This window comes from Physeter macrocephalus, chromosome 14 (assembly GCF_002837175.3).
Source record: "Physeter macrocephalus isolate SW-GA chromosome 14, ASM283717v5, whole genome shotgun sequence".
Classification (NCBI taxonomy): Eukaryota; Metazoa; Chordata; class Mammalia; order Artiodactyla; family Physeteridae; genus Physeter; species Physeter macrocephalus.
In genome coordinates, this window is record NC_041227.1 from 19,977,523 (window position 1) to 19,997,376 (window position 19,854).

General features: G+C 49.5%; 2 long non-coding RNA genes and 3 other non-coding genes across 15 annotated transcripts in view; 1 reads left to right on the top strand and 4 right to left on the bottom strand.

Moving 5' to 3' along the window:
• The first annotated feature begins 4,506 nt into the window (after window positions 1-4,506).
• Window positions 4,507-19,854, top strand: part of LOC102981601 (uncharacterized) — a 46,881-nt gene continuing 31,533 nt past the window's right edge. Inside the window, exon 1 of the long non-coding RNA XR_008619348.1 lies at window positions 4,507-4,998. This is a non-coding gene — a long non-coding RNA (uncharacterized lncRNA). The remainder of the gene's footprint in view (window positions 4,999-19,854) is intronic.
• On the bottom strand, window positions 7,966-19,260 carry LOC102981230 (uncharacterized). Of its 11 annotated transcripts, none has more exons than XR_008619353.1 (7): window positions 14,341-19,260; window positions 12,368-12,500; window positions 12,142-12,273; window positions 11,694-11,754; window positions 10,441-10,513; window positions 8,440-8,610; window positions 7,966-8,353 (listed from the first exon to the last, which is right to left on the bottom strand). It is a non-coding gene; the product is annotated as an uncharacterized lncRNA (long non-coding RNA). The 11 variants fall into 11 exon arrangements; XR_008619352.1 differs by having other exon boundaries at window positions 12,417-12,500; window positions 14,341-15,890; XR_003683045.2 differs by lacking the exon at window positions 12,142-12,273 and adding an exon at window positions 13,258-13,330 and having other exon boundaries at window positions 12,417-12,529; window positions 14,341-15,525.
• LOC112066226 (small nucleolar RNA SNORA71) lies at window positions 9,276-9,409 on the bottom strand. The gene has a single exon (XR_002892482.1). It is a non-coding gene; the product is annotated as a small nucleolar RNA SNORA71 (small nucleolar RNA).
• Window positions 10,977-11,109, bottom strand: LOC112066230 (small nucleolar RNA SNORA71). The gene has a single exon (XR_002892486.1). It is a non-coding gene; the product is annotated as a small nucleolar RNA SNORA71 (small nucleolar RNA).
• LOC112066228 (small nucleolar RNA SNORA71) lies at window positions 12,897-13,030 on the bottom strand. Its single transcript, XR_002892484.1, has one exon. It is a non-coding gene; the product is annotated as a small nucleolar RNA SNORA71 (small nucleolar RNA).

The window sequence follows — 19,854 nt, forward strand, 5'->3', positions numbered from 1 at the left end:
GGCCCGTGAGCCATGGCCGCTGAGCCTGCGCGTCCGGAGCCTGCGCTCCGCCACGGGAGAGGCCACAACAGTGAGAGGCCCGCGTACCGCAAAAAAAAAAAAAAAAAAAAAAAAAGAAGAGGTTAAACCTATATTCTTGTGTACTTTTTTCACTGTTGAGAAGCTGTCTTTCTTGCATTTGGAAAGGACAGCTTTTTAAAAAAAATTATAAAACTCTTGCTTCCAACAAAACAATGTCTTTAGCAGATCTAAATCAAAGATAACGTAAACTCTGGTTTACCTCAACACCTCTGATGGATATCACAACTGCAACTTATTTCACAAAGCTAGGGTGGGGAAAATATCTCATCCCTTTTCTTTTTTTTTTTTAATTGAAGTATAGTTGATTTACAATGCTGTGCCAATCTCTGCTGTACAGCATAGTGACTCAGTTTTATACATATATATATTCTTTTCCTTTATGGTTTATCACAGGATTTTAAAAAAATATTTATTTATTTATTTGGTTGAGTTGGGTCTTATTGCGGCAGGCGGGCTCCTTAGCTGTGGCATGCGAACTCTTAGTTACGGCATGCATGTGGGATCTTAGTCCCCTGACCAGGGATCAAACCTGCGCCCCCTGCATTGGAAGCGCAGAGTCTTAACCACTGGACCACCAGGGAAGTCCCTATCACAGCATATTGAAAATAGTTCCCTTTATCCCTTTTCTTTGTAGAATCGAATAGGAACTGTTCTGTGCCTCCATCTTTCAGAACTGGTGGGCCATTCGATCTCAGTGGTTCACTGCGGTTCTGATTCGCTCAGGGTTTTGCTAAAGTCCTGGAGGAGTGCCCAAGACCATAACACTGGGGAGAAACCCTCTGAACTCCTGTCCACACTGTGGTCAGTGGAGGTAAGTCTCCTGTGTGATGAGTCACACGCTCCCTTTACTGTAGGGAATTTCTCAATGAAGGCCTTCGAAGTTATAAACTTCTCCTTATGTACTGTTTTAGCTGCATTCCACAAGTTTTAATATACGGTACATTCGTAATAGTTCAAGTCTAAGTATTGCCTAAAGTTTTGTTTTTAACGTGTCTTTATGTTGTAGTCGTATTGTAATCTATGTGATACTGATGCATTGGTATTTGAGACTTGCTTTGCAGCAGATAATGTGGTCATTATTTGTAAATACTCCAAATGTTCTTGAGAAAGAGATATACTCTCTCACTGTTGGGCAAAGATTTCCAAATATGTTTTCTTAAATATCTATTAAAATCAAGCCTATATTCCAAAGACTAGAGTATGGAAAGGGAAAAATAGTAACTTTATAGTGGGGAAGTCTGGCAGCCATCACCTTAACCAAGTAATCAAGGTTAATATCACTGGTGATAAGTCATGTTATATACTCCCTGATAGGATGTGATAAGAGGGGCTTTTCACCTCTGTGATATTCTTCCCCAAAACCCATAACTCCAGTCTAATCATGAGAAAACATCAGAAAAGCCCAAATTGAGAGACAGTCTACAAAATATCTTACCAACACATTTCAAAACTGTCAAGGTCAGGACTTCCCTGGTGGCCCAGTGGTTAAGAATCTGCCTGCCAATGCAGGTACGGGTTCGATCCCTGATCCAGGAAGATCCCACATGCCACAGAGCACCTAGGCCCGTGTGCCACAACTACCGAGCCTACGCTCTAGGGCCTGCGAGCCACAACTACTGAGCCCGTGTGCCTAGAGCCCGTGCTCCGCAACACAGCCAAAAAAAAAAAGAAAAAAAAATCCTTTCAGCCTCTTATTCCAACCACTACTGCAGTGACCTTAAAAAAAAAAAAAAAGACTCCATGCTCCCAAGTATTGGGGAACTAAGATCCCACATACTTAGCAGCCAAAAACAAAAACAAAAAACTGTCAAGGTTTTGAAAAATAAGGAAAGACTGAGAAACTGTTGCAGATTAGAGGAGATTAAGGAAACATAATGACTAAATGTAATGTGGTATTCTGGATTGGATTCTGGCACAGAAAATGGACATGAGTGGGGAAACTGGTGAAATCTAAACTGAGCTTGGAGTTCAGTTCATGGTAAGGTACCAGTATTAACTTCTTAATTTTGACAAATGTGCTTATTAGGGGCACCTGGGTGAAGGATATATGGGAACTCTTTGTAGTAGGTTTTAAACTTTTCTGTAAATCTAAAACTATTCTAAAATAAAAGGTTTATTTTTAAAAGTCGTCTATTACTTGTACTGTTCAAATTTTCTAGTAAAAATAAAGCAAGGGTAAAAATAAAGACGGGGGGAGGTTTCTGTCTCCACTTCTCCAAACACTTCTACTTTGGAGCCTTCTGAAGTCCCCAGGAGAAGGAAACAAACACAAAACTTGGCCATCTTCTTGATATGGTGCAGAAGAACCTTCAATAAATAATAACAAAGGTCAATAATTTAACGAGGTAGGGCATCTGCTATATCAAGAGTTTTCATTCATCACTGTTTAACCTTCACCACGTCCCTCTAAAGGAGGAAACTGGGGCCCAGACAGGGTGAAACTTGTCACCCCAAGTTTCTGGCTGGGTTGGACCAGATCTGTGCGACTCCAAAGCTAGCGCTCTCCCAGCCACACCAGGCTGCTGCCCTAATCCTCAGTGGTGCATTCCATCCCCACTGGCTGTCTTAGAGCTCCTCCCTGCATCCCCCACGCTGCTTTTGCACGTGGACCACTCCTCCTTTGCCCAGTTAATTCTACTTCCTCCGGGAGAACTTCTCTGACCCCCAAAGAGGTCAGGTGGCCCTGTTGAATCTCACAGCACCTGTCATTTGTCCTCCATAGCATTTCTTATAGTTTTTAATGATTTCTCCATTTATGGGTTACTTGTTTATCATGATGGGACTGTGAGCTATCAACTGTCTATGTTCACTGGTGTGCGTTCCCAGTGCTTACTTAGCACAGAGGCTGGCACTTAGTAGGTGCTCAATTAACAAGTAGTAACTGACTGAATGAACGCACTCCCAGCACACTAAGGTTAACTCTAGGAGGTGGGGCTTATGCTGGGTGAGCACTATGGAACTTGGCATCCTGCCTCCAGTAGGTTCTGGAACATGATGCAGGGATTCCATCTGGCACACCTGATATATACCTGGCCCTGCTCTGCCAAGATGGCGAAGAGGGATTCCAGAGGATGGGGAACCCAGGCTGGAGAAGCTTCTTTACCAGATGCAGCAGCCTTCCTGTAAAGAAGGCATCCTTGCAACACTCTTCTTTCATGGAATTAGCCTCGAACCCCTCATCATCTAGATCTGTGTGCTGTCCAGTAAGGTAGCCACCAGCCACACGTGCTGTAAGCATAACCAAGATGTGCTATATGCATGAAATGTACACCAGATTTCAAAGATTTAGTTTGGGGGAAAAATATAAAACATCTCAATCATTTTTATATTGATTATATGTTGAAATGACAATATTTTTTGATGTAGTGAATCCAATAAAACCATATTACTAAAATGTATTTCATCTGCTTTTTATTTCTTTAATGCAGCTAGTAGGAAAATTTTAAATTACATGTATGGGTTTATATTGGACAGTGCTGTTCTAGACTGTACACTCCATGAGGCCCCTTCTCAGCTTTGTTTAGGATTGTGTGCACAGCTTAGAGCAAGGCCCACACACAGTGACTGTTCCATAAATATCTGGAATATTATGTATATACGTGTATGTGATCCCCATGAGGGCAGATCCTGCTTCTCAGCACAGTGCCTGACAAAATTTTTTTCATGGACAAATAAACCTTCATTCTCCCAGATGGCCGTTCTCCTGGCTTGATTATACTATACCTAAAACTCCCACCAGCTGCCTCACCTCTGGTACCAGGCACCAACTTGCTGATAGGCTCATGGCCCTTCTTGGCCCTACTCCTGATTCTTGGGCCACCTCGGTCATACCCTGCCAAGGTTTTTTCAAGCTTAGAAGACCTAGGATGACTCCTGCCTCAGACACAGCCGTAATGAGATGCGCACTTGATACTTTGGCGTTGGCTGAAACATGCCTATCATCTCTGTACATGTCAGGTTCACAAGTTCAGTCCTCAAGACTGGTGATTTAGATGGGGACTATTTTAGGAAGACTGGATAATAGGCCATAATTTGAAACAGATGGAGGGAATAGTAAAATATCCTAATTTCCAGTTTCCCGGTACAAACAAGCATCTGACAGCCTCGTATGCTTGTGCTATTTATGAAATCAGCCTGCAACATTTTTCACTACTTGATACCCCTGGAAATGGAAAGCCAGCTGAACCATTCATTGGAAGGAAGACAGGTCCCTTCATTTCTCTGAGCTCTGGTTTTCTCATTTATAAAATGGAGGATAATTAAGTCTACCTCACTGGTTGTTGCAAAGATTAAGTGAAGTAATTATATATACAGGCTCACTTAGTACCGTGCATGGAATTTAATAAAAGTTCAATCAATGGTAAGGATGATTAACACCAGCCCCCCTGGAATGTCTGCAAATTTGCAAAGAAGTAAGTATTTATGGTGTCACGTTAATAGATGAGTCTGTCATAATGACATTTTATATTTGTTCTTCATTTTAACTATCAACAAGCTAGACATGCTCATCGAATAAAAATAGCTGATGTGTACAGAGCACTCAGTGTGAGGCAGGTACTGTGTTATGCATTTAACAAGCATTATCTTATTTCATCATTACTATTTGTGGTAGGTCCTATTCTGATGGTCAAACTACAGAGCCAGAAACCGAGGAGGCTCAAGGAGGCAAAAGAATGTGCTCCAGGCCCCACAGCAATTAAGGGACAACATCAGAATTCAACAGGCTCTTAATGATTTCTCTAGGTCGCTTCCTAATGCAGGCCGAGTTAGGTATCCTGGTGACATGCCAGTTGTAGTCATGGGGGCAGAGGGGCCTCAGTGAACTATTCCTGGTACCCATGGTCGAGGCCACCACTGGCTTCATCCCTCATCCTTAAATGCAGATTGAGCTCCTCGCCTGTGTCAGCCAATATACTGGTAAGTAACACCCTGTAGGCTGTTATGATCAGAGACTCATTTAGCTCCCTCTACTAATGGTACAGTGATGGTGAATGTAACGTCTCTTAGAAAGAAAAGGAAGACGGGAATTTTGGTCACTTGGCCACGCCTTCTAAGAATTCAGGGAAAACTGAACCCCAGGCCTTGTAGCAGGTGCTGCTCAGACTCCATAGCCAGGCCTTGTACAGCAGCACAAACATGGTTTGGAAATTAGAATCTCATCCTCTCCCTGTAAAAATTCTAGAAATGGTTCTCTTGCCTACAACAGGAGCTCAGTGCTCTGCACCTCTGGACTCTGCTGTTAAAGGGACTTAATTCTTCCATCTCTTCCTGTTTTTGTTCCTGCAACCAATCACTCAGGCTCTTGACACACTAAGAACTCCCCAAGAGGAAAACATGCCTGGCTTGGTTAGCACTGTTCTTGGTCCTAGACCAAGGTCATGGGTTAGGCCTGCCCACGGGTGATGGCACCGAGTCCACCGAGCTGTGGTCAGGGGGTGGGGCGAGGGGCTGCGCGCTGACAATGCAGAGCCTGCCCTCCAGACGTGCACAGCCTGGTCTGACTAGCTAATCCCAACTTGATTCGGCTGCTGCCCTCACCACATGGCAGACGTTGCTAATTAGCCGTCGCCCTGCAGAGGCCTCAAAGGTGTCTCGACCCCCAGTTCCCTGGGCCTGGTAACCCAGAGGGAAGATTCCTCCCATCGCTGGTCCGTGCTGTGATGGAGACTGCACAGGCTGCCATGAACGCCCAGAGGTGAGACTCCTCCCTCTACTCAAATCACACCTCCTAGGTGAGGCCTTCTCCATCTACAGAGTCAAAGGCCATGCCCCCTGCTTGCCCCGACTTCCTGTCCTGTTTCTCTGCTTGATTATTTTTCTTCTCAGTCCTTCTCTAGCACACTAGACATTTCAGTACTTTGTTTATGGTATGTCCCTGTCCTCTAAAATGGAAGCACCATAAAGGCAGGGGTTTTTGCTCTTTTGCCTTCTTTTATTTATCATTTCCTAGAATTGTGCCTACCCCAAATTGAACTTGATGTGAATGAAAGGAAGGGCAGGGGATCCAGTCTGGGTGGAGGTTTAGCCAGTGAAGGCTTCCTACAGGAAGTGACACAAGCTGAGTCAGGCGAGCATCTGAAATGGAAGGGGCGTTCCAGGCACACAAAACGCAGGCCAGGAAAAGGGTAGCATGGTCAGGAACCTTACGTGGTAGCATGGCTGGGGCCTATGGTGCTTGTGGGGCGTGATGTGGGAGATGCGGGTGGACAGTAGACCATGGTCACAGGGGAGGGCCCTGCATGTCCACCCTGGCGAGTGGGAAGCCTAAGCTGGGGCTGAGGGTCAGGTGGGCGAGGGTAGCAGAGGGCAGGGGAGGGCAGACCTAAGAGGCTGGGTCAGGGGTGAGCATCATTTATAATTTGAAAGTGAACAGGTTAACGATCAGGAAGCGCTGTCCTCTACTGAGTGCTATGTGAGGGGCGGGCAGGCGGGGTGGTGCAACCTGCACTTCTAATGCATTACTTCACCCACCCTCACCTCCACTCATTATACCAGGATGCCAGGGAAACAGGGCGAGGAATGAGTGACGCCTCCGGAAAGCGACCAGTCTGGCGAATTACGAAGGAAATTTTGGTGCCCTTGGGCCAAGCCACGGTCAGAGATCACACCTCCGTAGGCTTGTGACTCCCCTCCCCTCCCCCATTTCACCAACCACGGCACCTCGCGCCTCTCCCCTCTCCAGTGCTCCATCGCTGCCCCCTCCCACAGAACACAGACAAGATGGCATCAGGGACCCCCAGGCTATAGGACTGAGGTAGGGGGGTCCAGAAAACCATGAAAGAATAAACAGAATAAAGGGGAGGGGAATGGGGCATAGACACTGGTACCAAAAGCTGACAGGAAGTTGCTTAGCAATGAGGGGACAGTCGGTGTTAAAGAAAGAGGGCTCCAAGTATCAAGGCAACAACCAGCAGCAAAATCTCGCTGGAAAGGAAGGGGCTTTGGCTAAGTGGGCGGACATGTGCGCCCTTTTCACTAGAGGACTAGGGCCACGGTGGGATGAAACTGGCCCAGAGAGGAGTCGGAGCAGGTGGGGGGTCTTCAAGAGAGCAAATGGGAGACTTCACGTGGCCCTTGGGCAGGTACCGAGGAGAGGGGAACGGCAGAAACAAGGACCTCTGCTGCGGCTGCCCGGCAGCGTGGACCCTCCAGGCCCAAGAATGCCTCCCACTGACAGAAGCCATCAATTTGCTGACCTCACAAAGGTGGGCCTGACCACCTGGTTTCTACCTCAGCCCCAGTCAAGGTGATTCAACGTCACTGGCAGGAATGGACAGCGAACTCCTCCCTTCTCACCAGGGCCTTTGGGAGAGTTACCCTGTGTGGACGACACCTGAAAGGTGAGCAGAGTACCATGTACCCACAGGGTGGTGAAGCACACCACTGCTGTTATTGTTACTGTACCAGTAACCCCAACACCTGGCCTTCGCCCACCACACCCCCAGAGTTCTCCCAAGGGCAGCTGTTCCTCATACATCCCTCTCCCAGCCCTGCTCCAAACCATCTCCCCAAATTCCCCCCGTGTACTTTCACCCCCAGAGCCCAGGGCTCTCCTGCCTTCCTCGAGGACTTCAGCCCCTGACTGTCTCTACGTCCACCGCACCCTCATCCTCTCTTCCAAAGCCCTGGAGCAAACATTCCTCCGCCAACAATTCCCGTCTCTGCTAAACCTGAGCCCCCAGAAGCACTTGGGATTATTCAACCCCAAGTCAATGCTACATCCCATGCCCCATCCCTAGGTCAGGCCTCAGGAGTGTGCTAAGTGGAAAGTCTCAATGACTGAAACCTGGAAGACCTGCCCCTGTGACCCACTGTCTCTGTACCCAGCTGTGCAGATGGAAGCAAGTATTAAAAACAGAAAACAAAACCATAAAAAGTGGCAAGGCAGTTTCAAGATTTATTGAAGTGGGTGAGAGGACACGATGCCCAGCACAGAAGACTCCAACGGGAACCCTTGTTTCTAAAAAGTTACACCAGGAGCAGACAAGGGCACACAGAGGCCACTGGATGACCTGGTCCAGACGGAAGGAAAGCAGACTTCTGGGTCCACGGTGCTCTGTGGCACCTGCTGGGAAGGGCAGAGCCCGCTGAAGGTCCCCGGTTCTGAATCCCAAGCCCCCAGAGTCCCAGGACTTTCCCTCTGCCCCCCTCACGGGGGCAGAGTCCTTCCACACTGTGCTAAGGCAACAGGAGGAGAAGGCCTGGTGACGATCAGCGGCAACGTCCCTCTTCACTCTGCTGCGCCAGCAGCCGTGAACAGCCCCAAAACAACCTGAAGGAGGAAGTCGCGTGAGGCCGGCAGCTGGGAATTTCTATTTCAGAAACACAGGCCGACTTAGCCCCTTGGTAGTTACTCACCATGAGGAGGCCCCTCCAGGAGAGCTGGGACCCAGGTCACCATCCTGAGAGGCCAGAGCTTCCATCCCTTGAGGCTTCCTCCAAGGCAGCACCCCAGAGTGATGAGGAGGCCACGGGGCAGGAGGTCAGGACCAGGGATAACTCTCCAACGTCACCTCGTCTTCCTTCAAGCTGACACGCATAAGAGTGCCCCCAATTAGTCAGGCATGAGCTGCGGGCTTTTCACACCAAACTCGGCTCAAAAAGGAATCTCAAAACTCCCAGAGAAGAGTCAAAATGAACACTGTCTTTAAAAAAATGGGCCTTCTCACGGCGACAGAGCAAATGTAGTAACTGGCAGAGAGACGGCTGGAGAGCTTGCTCTCAGGAGCTCTTCCCTCTCGGCCCTAGCCCCGTGGCAGGAGTGCGGACCGCCACCCACAGCAGCTGTCCCCTGCACTGTCATTACTGCCTGTACACCGGACTCCCAGGTGCTCACACTCACCCCAGCCTCAAATCGTCCTCGTGTTCCTCCCTTCCCCCCGAAGACCTTCCTACGGCCTATCACATCTCACTCCTTCAAAGGCCAGGTCCACCACCTCCAACAAGCTGCTTCCCTTTGAAAATCTTACAGCAACCACTATACACCACCCAACATTGTGCTTATTCATTATGTGTGATTCATCCTGGTTCCTTACACCCCTAAAGTATCTAAACCTGACACAGACGTAGCCTGGCTCTGCTAACAGGAGGCCAAGATGAGACATGCCAAGCTCAGAAGTCTCCTGTCACTGCCTGTCACACAGCAGCCCCCAGTGCCTGAGGGCTGGAAAGCACGGGCTGGAGAGAAGCAGGAGTGTGTGAAAGCGCCAGCATTTGAAAGGGACAGGTGTGGACCCTCCAAACACGGGAAATTGCTTTCCACAATTCCTCTCCCTGCATTATCAACGACCAGAGCACGGACAGCCCATGGTCACTTTTGAATGCAGGTGCGTACAAGGCAGAGAGCGCTCCAGGAAGAGAAGGGACTGCCAGTGGCCTATACGGTAGACTGAGTCTGGGAAAACCACCCAGCCAAGCACGGAGTGGCCATTCTTTCCTGCAAAAGCCCAACAGAAACCTTCTCCCAAGGGGAATCAAAGAGAAGTCACTTTGGGGCTTCCCTGGTGGCGCAGTGGTTAAGAATCTGCCTGCCAATGCAAGGGACACAGGTTTGAGCGCTGGCCGGGGAAGATCCCACATGCCGCGGAGCAGCTAAGCCCGTGTGCCACAACTACTAAGCCTGCGCTCTAGAGCCCGCAACCCACAACTACTGAAGCGTGTGCGCCTAGAGCCCGTGCTCCTCAACAAGAGAAGCCACGACAATGAGAAGCCTGCGCACCACAACGAAGAGTATCCCCCGCTCGCCGCAACTAGAGGAAGCCCGCGTGCAGCAACAAAGACCCAACACAGCCAAAAAATAAAAAAAATAAAAAAAAAAAAAAAAGCACAGTAAAAAATCCACTCAAAAAAAAAAGAGAAGTCACTTTGGACAAAAACGGGAAAATATTACAGTTGGAAATTACAGAAATCATGTGGTCTTAAGAACCACAAAGTCACCTCTAACACAGCTTTGGTTTTTCAAATGAAGAAAACAAGGTTCTGAATAGGACACTGACTAAGATGGCAGCAGAAGGGGATTCAAAGCCAGGGGAGGAATCTCTGATGCCCAGGTCTGCCCATTTTCCATCACAACATGCTGCTGCCCACACTCCAGGGAAGGACAGATACCCCACAACTCTCACTGCCCCAGTGGAACTCTAGAGGCTCCATCCTTGCAGCAGCCACTGCAGACAGTGAAGGGCCAGATGCGGTCCAGGATGCCCAGGGCTGGGGTGGTGAGCAGACCTGGGGACTCGTGGATGCTGCCTTCAGCTCACCTCTCGGCTCCCCTACATCTTCACCCAAAGCCCCTGGGAACACACACACACGACCACCGGATGAGAGGACCCAACACTCCAGAGAATGGACCAGAGATCTTACCTCAAGGACACTGGGGTCTAGACCACTCCTGACAAGACAACTTCCATGACACCTCTGCACACAGTGGACTCATCTGCAACAGACAAGAAGCCAAGGATGAGCACCCGACTTGTCCCTGCTCACAGCAGAGCATGTCAGGCACCAGGAAAGGACTTAGTGCGAGAGTTACCAGACAGTAAACGTTCTGCATACGTTGGCTGTTATTATTTCCTGAACAGACACACTATTTCTTCATTAAAAAAACAGTAGTTAACTCTAAAAAGGGAGACAGTGGATGGCCTATGGCAGGGTGGCCAACGCTGATCAATGTGTAATTGATCAGTGATAGGCGGAAAAGGATGCCATTGCCAGGTTTACGGGAACGTGCCATGGCCGACTGACAGCAACTGGGCATCAAGGGGAACTTAAGCAGCACATAGGGCCTGGTTCCCAACAGCAGGGGTAGGAAGCAAATGCCCCAACAATGATACTAATGCACGCATGATAGACCCCAAGGCCCTGGAGGCCCAAGGTGTGGCAGGGAAGAAGCAGGAGTGTGTGCGAAAGCTCCCGGAACTGGAGGGTGAGGATGTGAACCCTCCAAATGCAGGACAGCCCTACCATGTTTCCTCTGCCTGCACTACCAAAGTGCAGGCCACGGGCAGCCCGTGATCACTTCCAAGTGCAGGGGCAGGAAAGGACAGAGGGCTTGCTGAAAAAGGAGGCCAATGGCAGAGGCCTGGAGCAGTCAGCCTAATGGAGCACAAGGACCCAGTGTCCGCTTCTAATCCTCCAGAAAAGCCTTCCACGTGGCCCGGAAGGGAGAGACAAAGGGAGGACACCTCTGAAAGAAAAGTGACAGAGTTCTCAGGTTGTAAAAGACAGGGACTAGGTGATCTGAAGACAAATGGCCTCACTGTAGTCCTGCTTTATGGGGGATGAAACCAGCGATAAGAGAAGGTCCCAAAGTTAGGAGGAGGCAGAGAAGTGACTGACACCTGGGTACAAGTGGACATACCAAAATCCTTTCCCTGCCTCCGTTCACACATTCTGCTGCCAACATAACGAAGTCTGAGGAAGGGTTCCCCAGGGGCTCTCAGAAGCAAGCACATAAAGAGGAACCAGGTGTGTTCTCAAAGGCCCCAGAGAGGGTAAAGCTGAGGGCCGGGTCGAAGCAACTCTTGTCTCTCCTCTAGCTGCTTCCCAGACCACGGCGGGACCTGCGTGCACCTTGAGGGAGGCAAAGCCCCAGATCTCCAGGGAACAGAGCTCACCTCAGTAGCACGTGGTCCAGCCGCTTCTTGACAGGATGGGGACGCCTCTCAAGGGTCTCCTCTGCAACAATCGAGAAGCCCTGGATGAGTAACCTAGATCCCACCTGGCCACAGCACGTCCTGGGAAGCCCAGGCCGAGTACGTGCATAGCGGCCACTTCACAAACGTGGGCTGCTGTTACCACCCACGAGCCACGCCACAACTCATGAACAGGACGGAAGTTATTACTCCACATGGGACAACAGCTCATCTGCATCTGAGGCAGGGGCCTTTTCAGATCATCTTTTGTGCAAACTCTAATGACTTTGTAGTTTCTGGAAGCTGGATCTTGAACAGGATAAAAGTCCAGGACAGGTCTGGGAGCATGCAGCACCTGACAGGCCATGGTTGGCCTGGTCTGGCCTTGACCCGGGGGTGGGGTAGGAGGGATAAAGGCACCTCAGGCTACCTGCGGAGGTGAGGTCTGGGGTCTATTTAAGTCTTGTCCAATTACAATACTGCTCTGGTTCCTGCCACCATAACCGCAGGCCATGGGGAAAGTCTCCCCTGGTGGACTGGGCTCCATCTCTTGCCAAGGGACCTCCAAGGGATAAATACTGGTCAACAGGAAGATCAATTACAAGAAAAGCAAACACAGGAAGTGCCCCCACCTCTCCCCTGGCTGGCTGACTCACAAGCAGTCTTTCCCTGATTCTCCATGACATGATGGGCCACGCCACCTACCGGGATGCGTCTGTCCTTTCCTTCTTTCCTGCTGGGCAGTTGTTCCACAGTTGCTGAGCACCGGACACCTGCCAGGCACTGAGCCTATGGGGAGGCAAAACTCAGACACTGACCTTGAGATCAGAGCAGAGAGAGGCAAGAAAATAAGAAAAACAACGATTTCCATGAAGTATTATTAGTGCCCTCATCTCACATCAAGCCACTTCCCACACTACATCACACCAGGAAACATGCTTGACTAAGGACCTGGAAAGGGGAGAGGGAGGAGGCAGACCTGGCTTCCTGGAGGGAAGCCCTTGGTGAAAATTACCCGAACGGTGGCTCCACAGCCAGCCCATAGCTCCTTAGACATAGCCCATGCTTTATCTTCCTTTTTTAAAAGCTTCTCTGCAACTAGCACTGGGCCTCGCATAGGGAGCACTCAGTAAGCCGGACATCAGGGGCCAGGAGGCAGATGTAAAGGCGGCGGGAGGAAGGCCGTGTGGGACAGATCCAGAGTTGGGAAGGGACAGGAGTGAGCCCTCCAAACACGGGGAAACGCTTTCAGCAACTCCTCTGCCGGCACTACCAGTGACCAGGGCACGGGTAGCCCACGATCACTTCCGAATGCAGGGCAACAAAGGGCAGAAGACGAGCCGGGCACAGGAGCCCATGTTAGCTGCCGGCTCTCCGCCCAGGCAGGGGAAAGCTGCCCAGCCAAGCCCAGGACCCCAGCGCTATCCTCACTTCATGGAAAGACTCCTTCTCCCCTCATCAACAGAGGCCACAGGAAGACCAACTTCTCGTAAACATGCCTCAAGTACTCATCCACCCACAAAAGACCAACTAAGCACCTACTAACCACTCGCCAGGCACTGGGGGTTCAAAGACACAGACCAGGCCTCTGCCCTCCCGGGCTGCTTGCTGTTTCCCCCCTGGAAGGAAAGGAAAGCTCAGGAGAATGAAGTAACTCACCCGAGGTTCCACGGCTAACCAGCGGCTGCGTCAGCGTCTGAACTCAGGCCTTTCTGGCCCCCAAACCCGGCCCCACCCTCCTGCACAAGGCTTTGCAAGACAGTTCCCAGAACCCCCTGGGCCCAGGGACCAGGCACTCTGCGGCGGGGCAGGAAGGCCACGGCCCCCAGCTCAAGGCCTTCAGGAGCTGCACTTGCCCGAGGGACAGCTCAACCCCCGGACACAGTGGGGCGCAGCAGGCAGCGCGGCTCAGGCTCCTGCAGGACAGGAGGGGCGCCGGCAGAGGCAGGCGCGGCAACGCCGTTCGCGGGAGGGTCTAAAGCAGCGCGGGGCCCGGCCAGAGAAAGGGTGCGGAAGGGCTCCAGTGTGAAGCAGGGCCAGGAAGCCAGACTCTGCCCCTCGGGGGCCCTGGGGCGCCCTCACTTTAAAGCTCAAACACCCGTTTGGAAAATGAAGGTTTCAACACTTTCCCTTAAAGCTTATTAAGGGGAAATGGGCTAACGGTTACCAGAGTATTTGGCCGGTAACCGACGAGCGGCTTTGGGGCCTGAAACGCTGGAGTCGGAGGTGATAGGCAGTGAATCAGGGGCTCTGGCGCCCCTCGGGCCAGGTTCACACGGGCTCTGCACGACCCCCTGCGGGACCTCGGGCCCACGCGTCACCCGACCGGTCTCTCGACATCAGCGGGCACAAGTCTCCCCACGAGGCGGGTGAGGCTCCGAGACGGCGCCGGCCGGTGACGCGGTAACCCGAGGCCTCTTTGTCGAGGACACGAGTCCCGAAGGGTCCACACACGGCGGAGGGGACGGGCTCAGAACAGAGAGCGGACAAGGGCTCTGAGGTGACCTGCGGCCGGAGCTCCCCGCCCCCTCGGGCCTCAGTTTCCCCTCCTCTCAGGGGCGGGGAGACGGAGCACCGGCCTTGGAGGCCGCCGGGGTTCCCTGGGCAGCGCGGCCCCGCAGTGACTCACCCAGCGCGCCGGGACTGTCGGCTGCAGGTCATAGGGGACGACGTGAGAAAACGCTGCACGGTTCCCGGCGACTAGGACGCAGGACTCGGCTTCCAGCGGTTGAGCGCCAGCGGAAATGCAGTTGAGGTGCGGGATGCAGCCTAGAGCGGCAGCTCCCAGGGCGGAACCCGCGCAAGCGGTTCCTTGCGCCCCCTTGTGGATGAGAACTGAAACTCTGACCTGCCAAGTCTCCAAGCATCCTTTCCTCTTCCCAACCACCCATCTGAATATTAAATGGCTAGGACATCTGTAGTTTTGACCTGTCTACTCCTTCTCCCTGATTTTCTTGTGGCATTCACTTTTCCTGTTGAATTCAGTCTTGTTGGGAATATCAATTATGGTGTCCTGCCCTCTCCTGAGAAATGGTTGGGCGTGGGACCCAAGCTGGGAAAATTATACTTTCTTCCTTAATTATGTATCTCGAGTGTGAGAGAGCAGGGATCCTAAAGGAGCTTGGAGGCTAGTTGTGGAGCTATGAGTGGACTCATACTTCAATCAATTTCCAAACTAAGGTGGTTTCTTGTAGGTGGTGTACCTTAGCCGGGTTTTGAGGACTCAAACAGAAAGGGGGAATGGGAAGATGTTCAGAAAAGGGAGGAAAAGGAAGACGCGCAAGCTGATGTGGGGGAAGGGATGGGGGAGTGGATACATGTGTTGGGATGTGAAGAAGTTAGAAACTGGATAGGGCATCTCATTGCATGGCCTGTAATAGATGAATCTTTAAATGTTACAAGAGAAGAAAGAAATTCTCATTGTTGCAATGGGAGAGGCACTCACTTGATTCTGAAATGTAAGAAAACGTCCATGTGTCTCAGTCTGCTCTTGGTACCTGAGGGCTTAAAAAAATGAGGAAAAGGACAACTGAAATGATCCAAATAAAGTAAAATCAATAAAACAATGAATAGAAACCAAAATGGCAGAAAATGAGCATAACCATATTTAGAGCAACATAGCCAAACAACTTTAGGAATGGGAAAAGGGGCTTTGTACAGTCAGCAGAGGGTAAAAAGTTAGAGAACAATGTGTTTGACTTTTTGCCCATAAAATTTTAAATTTAGGTAAAATGAACACATTCCTGGAATATATTTAACAGAATTGCCTTAAGGAAAAATAGAAAACCTAAATAATTTCATAACACTTAAACAAATTGAATCAGTTAACGATCTTCCCACACAGAAAACATCATACCCAGGTGTCTTTTTTTTATATATAAATTTATTTATTTATTTGTTTGTTATTTTTAAAAATATTTATTTATTTTATCGATTAATTTTTTTGGCTGCATTGGGTCTTCGTTGGTGCACGCGGGCTTTCTCTAGTTGCGGCGAGCAGGGGCTACTCTTCATTGCGGTGCGCGGGCTTCTCATCGCGGTGGCTTCTCTTGTTGCAGAGTACAGGCTCTAGGTGCGCAGGCTTCAGTAGTTGCAACGCGCGGGCTTCAGTAGTTGCAGCACGCAGGCTCAGTAGTTGTGGTTCGCGGGCTCTAGAGCACGGGCTCAGTAGTTGTGGCGCGCGGGCTTAGTTGCTCCGCGGCATGTGGGATCCTCCCGGACCAGGGTTCGAACCCGTGTCCCCTGCATTGGCAGGAGGATTCTTAACCACTGCGCCACCAGGGAAGCCCCCAGGTGTCTTAATAGGTAAATTCTACAAAGATTTGTAGACTTACACAGTCTCCCAGATTATAAAGAGAGAACAGTTGTCAGTTCACATAATCCCCAAATTAGAAAAGGTTAATGAAAGAAAAGTAAATTACAGGTTAATTTATTCAGTAATGTAGACCTAAACATCGTAAAAGTATATTGGTAAGTTTCAGGCGGAAGCAGCCTTGGTCAGTGATGACAGATTAACAGAGGACCCAGCTCAGATTCGATCACCTTCAGACTCCTCTTCCTTTCACTGTTGCTGCCCACCCTCCGCCCACTGCATCACTGGGTAGGGCCTGCCAAGTGAGCTCATCCAGGAAGGAGCTGGGTCTTGGCCAAGCATCCCAAGCAGGGCAAACCACAGAGACTCTGAAGTCTATGCATGCTTAACACCTATGCACCTAGGCACGCTCAACACCTCCCAACCCACCCGTGAGATGAGAGACCTCTGAGATGGGTGACTCCTCCCACAGCTGTGAAAAGGTAGAAGGGCCTATCCTTTGGCCTGGAAAATAACTTTGAGGATTGAGAGTTCCAAGATTGTGGCATTAAGGGCTGCATTTCTCAGAAGGCCCCTCTACTTCTTGCAAACCTTTCTCTTATTCTAATGGACCTGCACGGGTTACACTGTCACAGGTTTAATTATCTTCTGCTTGTCCTCATGAAGCTGGTGGGAAAATTTCCCCAAAGTGTTGCCCTTTAAAGATATTCCCAAGAGTCTTCATTAGAAGGGCCCACCATTTAAGGATTAGAATGGAGATTTTTGAACCCCTCCCTTCAGGATGGTAGAACGTAGGGTGACTCTGCTGGACGAGAGAAGGATGTGCTAGGAAAACATCAAGTGTTTTCTATGTTCAGCCAAGTATCCCTAACATCTCTGCTTTTCAGCCAGAGTCTGTGATGTGAATGGCACGTCCATGAGTTGGGCAGTACACAACCTGCACAACCATATGTGGCAATCCTGCCTACCTACAGTGGAAGACGTATGGAGATGTACTTCAGGGCAAATGTAGCGTATGTCCCCCCCCACCCCATATACAAGAAACGGAGTAAATGTAAAGTCAGAAATCCACACACAGAGAGAGGGGGGGATGCAGGACAGAGATTACTGGTGAAATTTCAGTCCCTGGTGTTTGTCATCTTGGAAGCCCAGTTCCACCTCTACATTTCCTTTTGTTCGGTTACATAAGCTTTCTAAGAATGTAATTCTTTTTTTTTTTTAGCATAAGTTAGGTTTCTGTCACCAACACTCCTGGCTAAATGCCCAAGTCTTTTCCTTAACTTATCCTAAATGGCCAGTTATTAAGGTATTCCATCAGTGGGGGTGACGGGGGGAGGTTGGCGTTTGCACGAGGCACTGCGTGCTAATCTCAGATGACTTTCCCATCTACAACACTAGCCTACCTAACTGGAGATTCCAGCAAACAGGGCAGCATGCTGAGGTCTTGAAATAAATGTGTTACGACAACCTTTGCTCTTGGCGTTCAGACAACAGTCCATGCTCAGTGGCTTGTCCTTATTTGTCAGTCAGCAATGTGTCTGCAGACGTTAAAAACAAAACTGCAGTGCACTCTCTGCAAGCTCCAGAAGGGATGGATGTTTCAAGTGGGTCTTTTGCCAGAAGGGGATGTATTGCGGACCTACCCAGGCAGGAGTAGGCTGGTGATTAGGTCTGCCTGGACCAAGGCTCTTTCAAGAGTGGACACAGGGGGCTTAAGGAGGCTTTAGGGGGAGGAGGAGCCACGAGCCACTTGGAGCCACTGGTCATCAAGACACAACAGTAGTAGCAAAACGGGGGCAGGGGCAGTGCTGAGCCAATGAACCTTCTATTCATTCATTCATTCATTCATTCATTCAATACATGGTAAATAAGCGCTTCCGCTCTATGGGGCACTATGCTGGTGGGTGTGTCCAAGAGATGTCAACAACAGCCTGATTGGCAGGAAATTGAGAAAGGAACAACAAAAACTACCACCTAAATAATTCCCCAAGCAACTGTTCAAATGATTTTTCCCCATAAAGGCACTGGAAAAGCTATACCACTTTTCCAATACTGTTTTTTGTTTTTGTATAATGACTGGAGGCAAAGGGATGAATGAAAGAAGTCTATTGTGTCTGCCTTCCTCCAAGCTTATAGTCTAATAATCCACTAATAGCAAATAAGTTCTGTCCCATAAATGCAAGCATGGCTTTCTATTGGGAAGTCTAGTAGTTTATCACATTAAGAGGTCAAAAGTATGGTAAATATCACAGAATTTGGAGGAAGACAGATATTATGGATTAAGTTATGTACCCCCGAAAGGTGTTATGTTGAAGTCCTAACACCTGGTACCTGGGAATGTGACCTGATGTGGAAATAGTATTTGCAGATGTAACTAAGATGTAAGTTAAGATGAGGTCATGTTGCAAGAGGGAGGACCATTAATCCAACATGACTGGTGTCCTTATAAATGAGGAGAAGGACACCCCAGGAGAATGCCAGAGATTGGAGTGACACAGCTGCAGGATTGATGGACACCACCAAGCACTAGGAAAAGGAAGACTCCTACCCAGAGTTTTAGAGGGAGCAGGGCCCTGCTGACATGTTGATTTCAGACTTCTAACCTCCAGAATATTGAGAGAATAAATTTCTGTTTTAAGCCACCCAGTTTGCGGTAATTTCTTATGGCAGCCCTAGGAAACTAATTCAATAGACATACTTGAAATTTTTCTCTACCACATTTTACACATTAGCAAGCTACTTGATACTTCTGAACCTCAAGTTTTCAACTTCAAAGTAGATAAAATATGCAAAATGGTGTGCCACTATGGAAAATAGTATGGTGGTTGCTCAAAAAATTAAATATAGAATTGCCATAGGATCCAACAATTCCACTTATCCTCGAAACAAATGAACGCAGGGTCTTAAAGGGATATTTGTCCACCCATGTGCGTGGCAGTACTATTCACGATAGCCAAAAGGTAGAAGCTACTCAAGTGTCCATTGATGGATGAATGGATAAACAAAATGTGGTCTCTACATACAATGGAATATTATTCAGCCTTAAAAAGGAAGGAAAGGGGGCTTCGCTGGTGGCACAGTGGTTGAGAGTCCGCCTGCCGATGCAGGGGATACGGGTTCATGTCCCGGTCTGGGAAGATCCCACATGCCGCGGAGCGGCCGGGCCCGTGAGCCATGGCCGCTGAGCCTGCGCGTCCGGAAACTGTGCTCCGCAACGGAAGAGGCCACAACAGTGAGAGGCCCGCGTACCGCAAAAAAAAAAAAAAAAAAAAAAAGGAAGGAAATTCTGACAAATGCTACAACATGGATGAACCTTAATAATATTATGTTAAGTAAAATAAGCCAGTTATAAAAGGACAAATACTATATGATTCCACTTATATGAGGTACCCAGAGTAGTCAGATTCACCGGCACTACCAGTGACCAGGGCACGGGTAGCCCACGATCACTTCCGAATGCAGGGCAACAAAGGGCAGAAGAAGAGCCGGGCACAAGAGTCCATGTTAGCTGCCGGCTCTCCGCCCAGGCAGGGGAAAGCTGCCCAGCCAAGCCCAGGACCCCAGCGCTATCCTCACTTCATGGAAAGACTCCTTCTCCCCTCATCAACAGAGGCCACAGGAAGACCAACTTCTCGTAAACATGCCTCAAGTACTCATCCACCCACAAAAGACCAACTAAGCACCTACTAACCACTCGCCAGGCACTGGGGGTTCAAAGACACAGACCAGGCCTCTGCCCTCCCGGGCTGCTTGCTGTTTCCCCCCTGGAAGGAAAGGAAAGCTCAGGAGAATGAAGTAACTCACCCGAGGTTCCACGGCTAACCAGCGGCT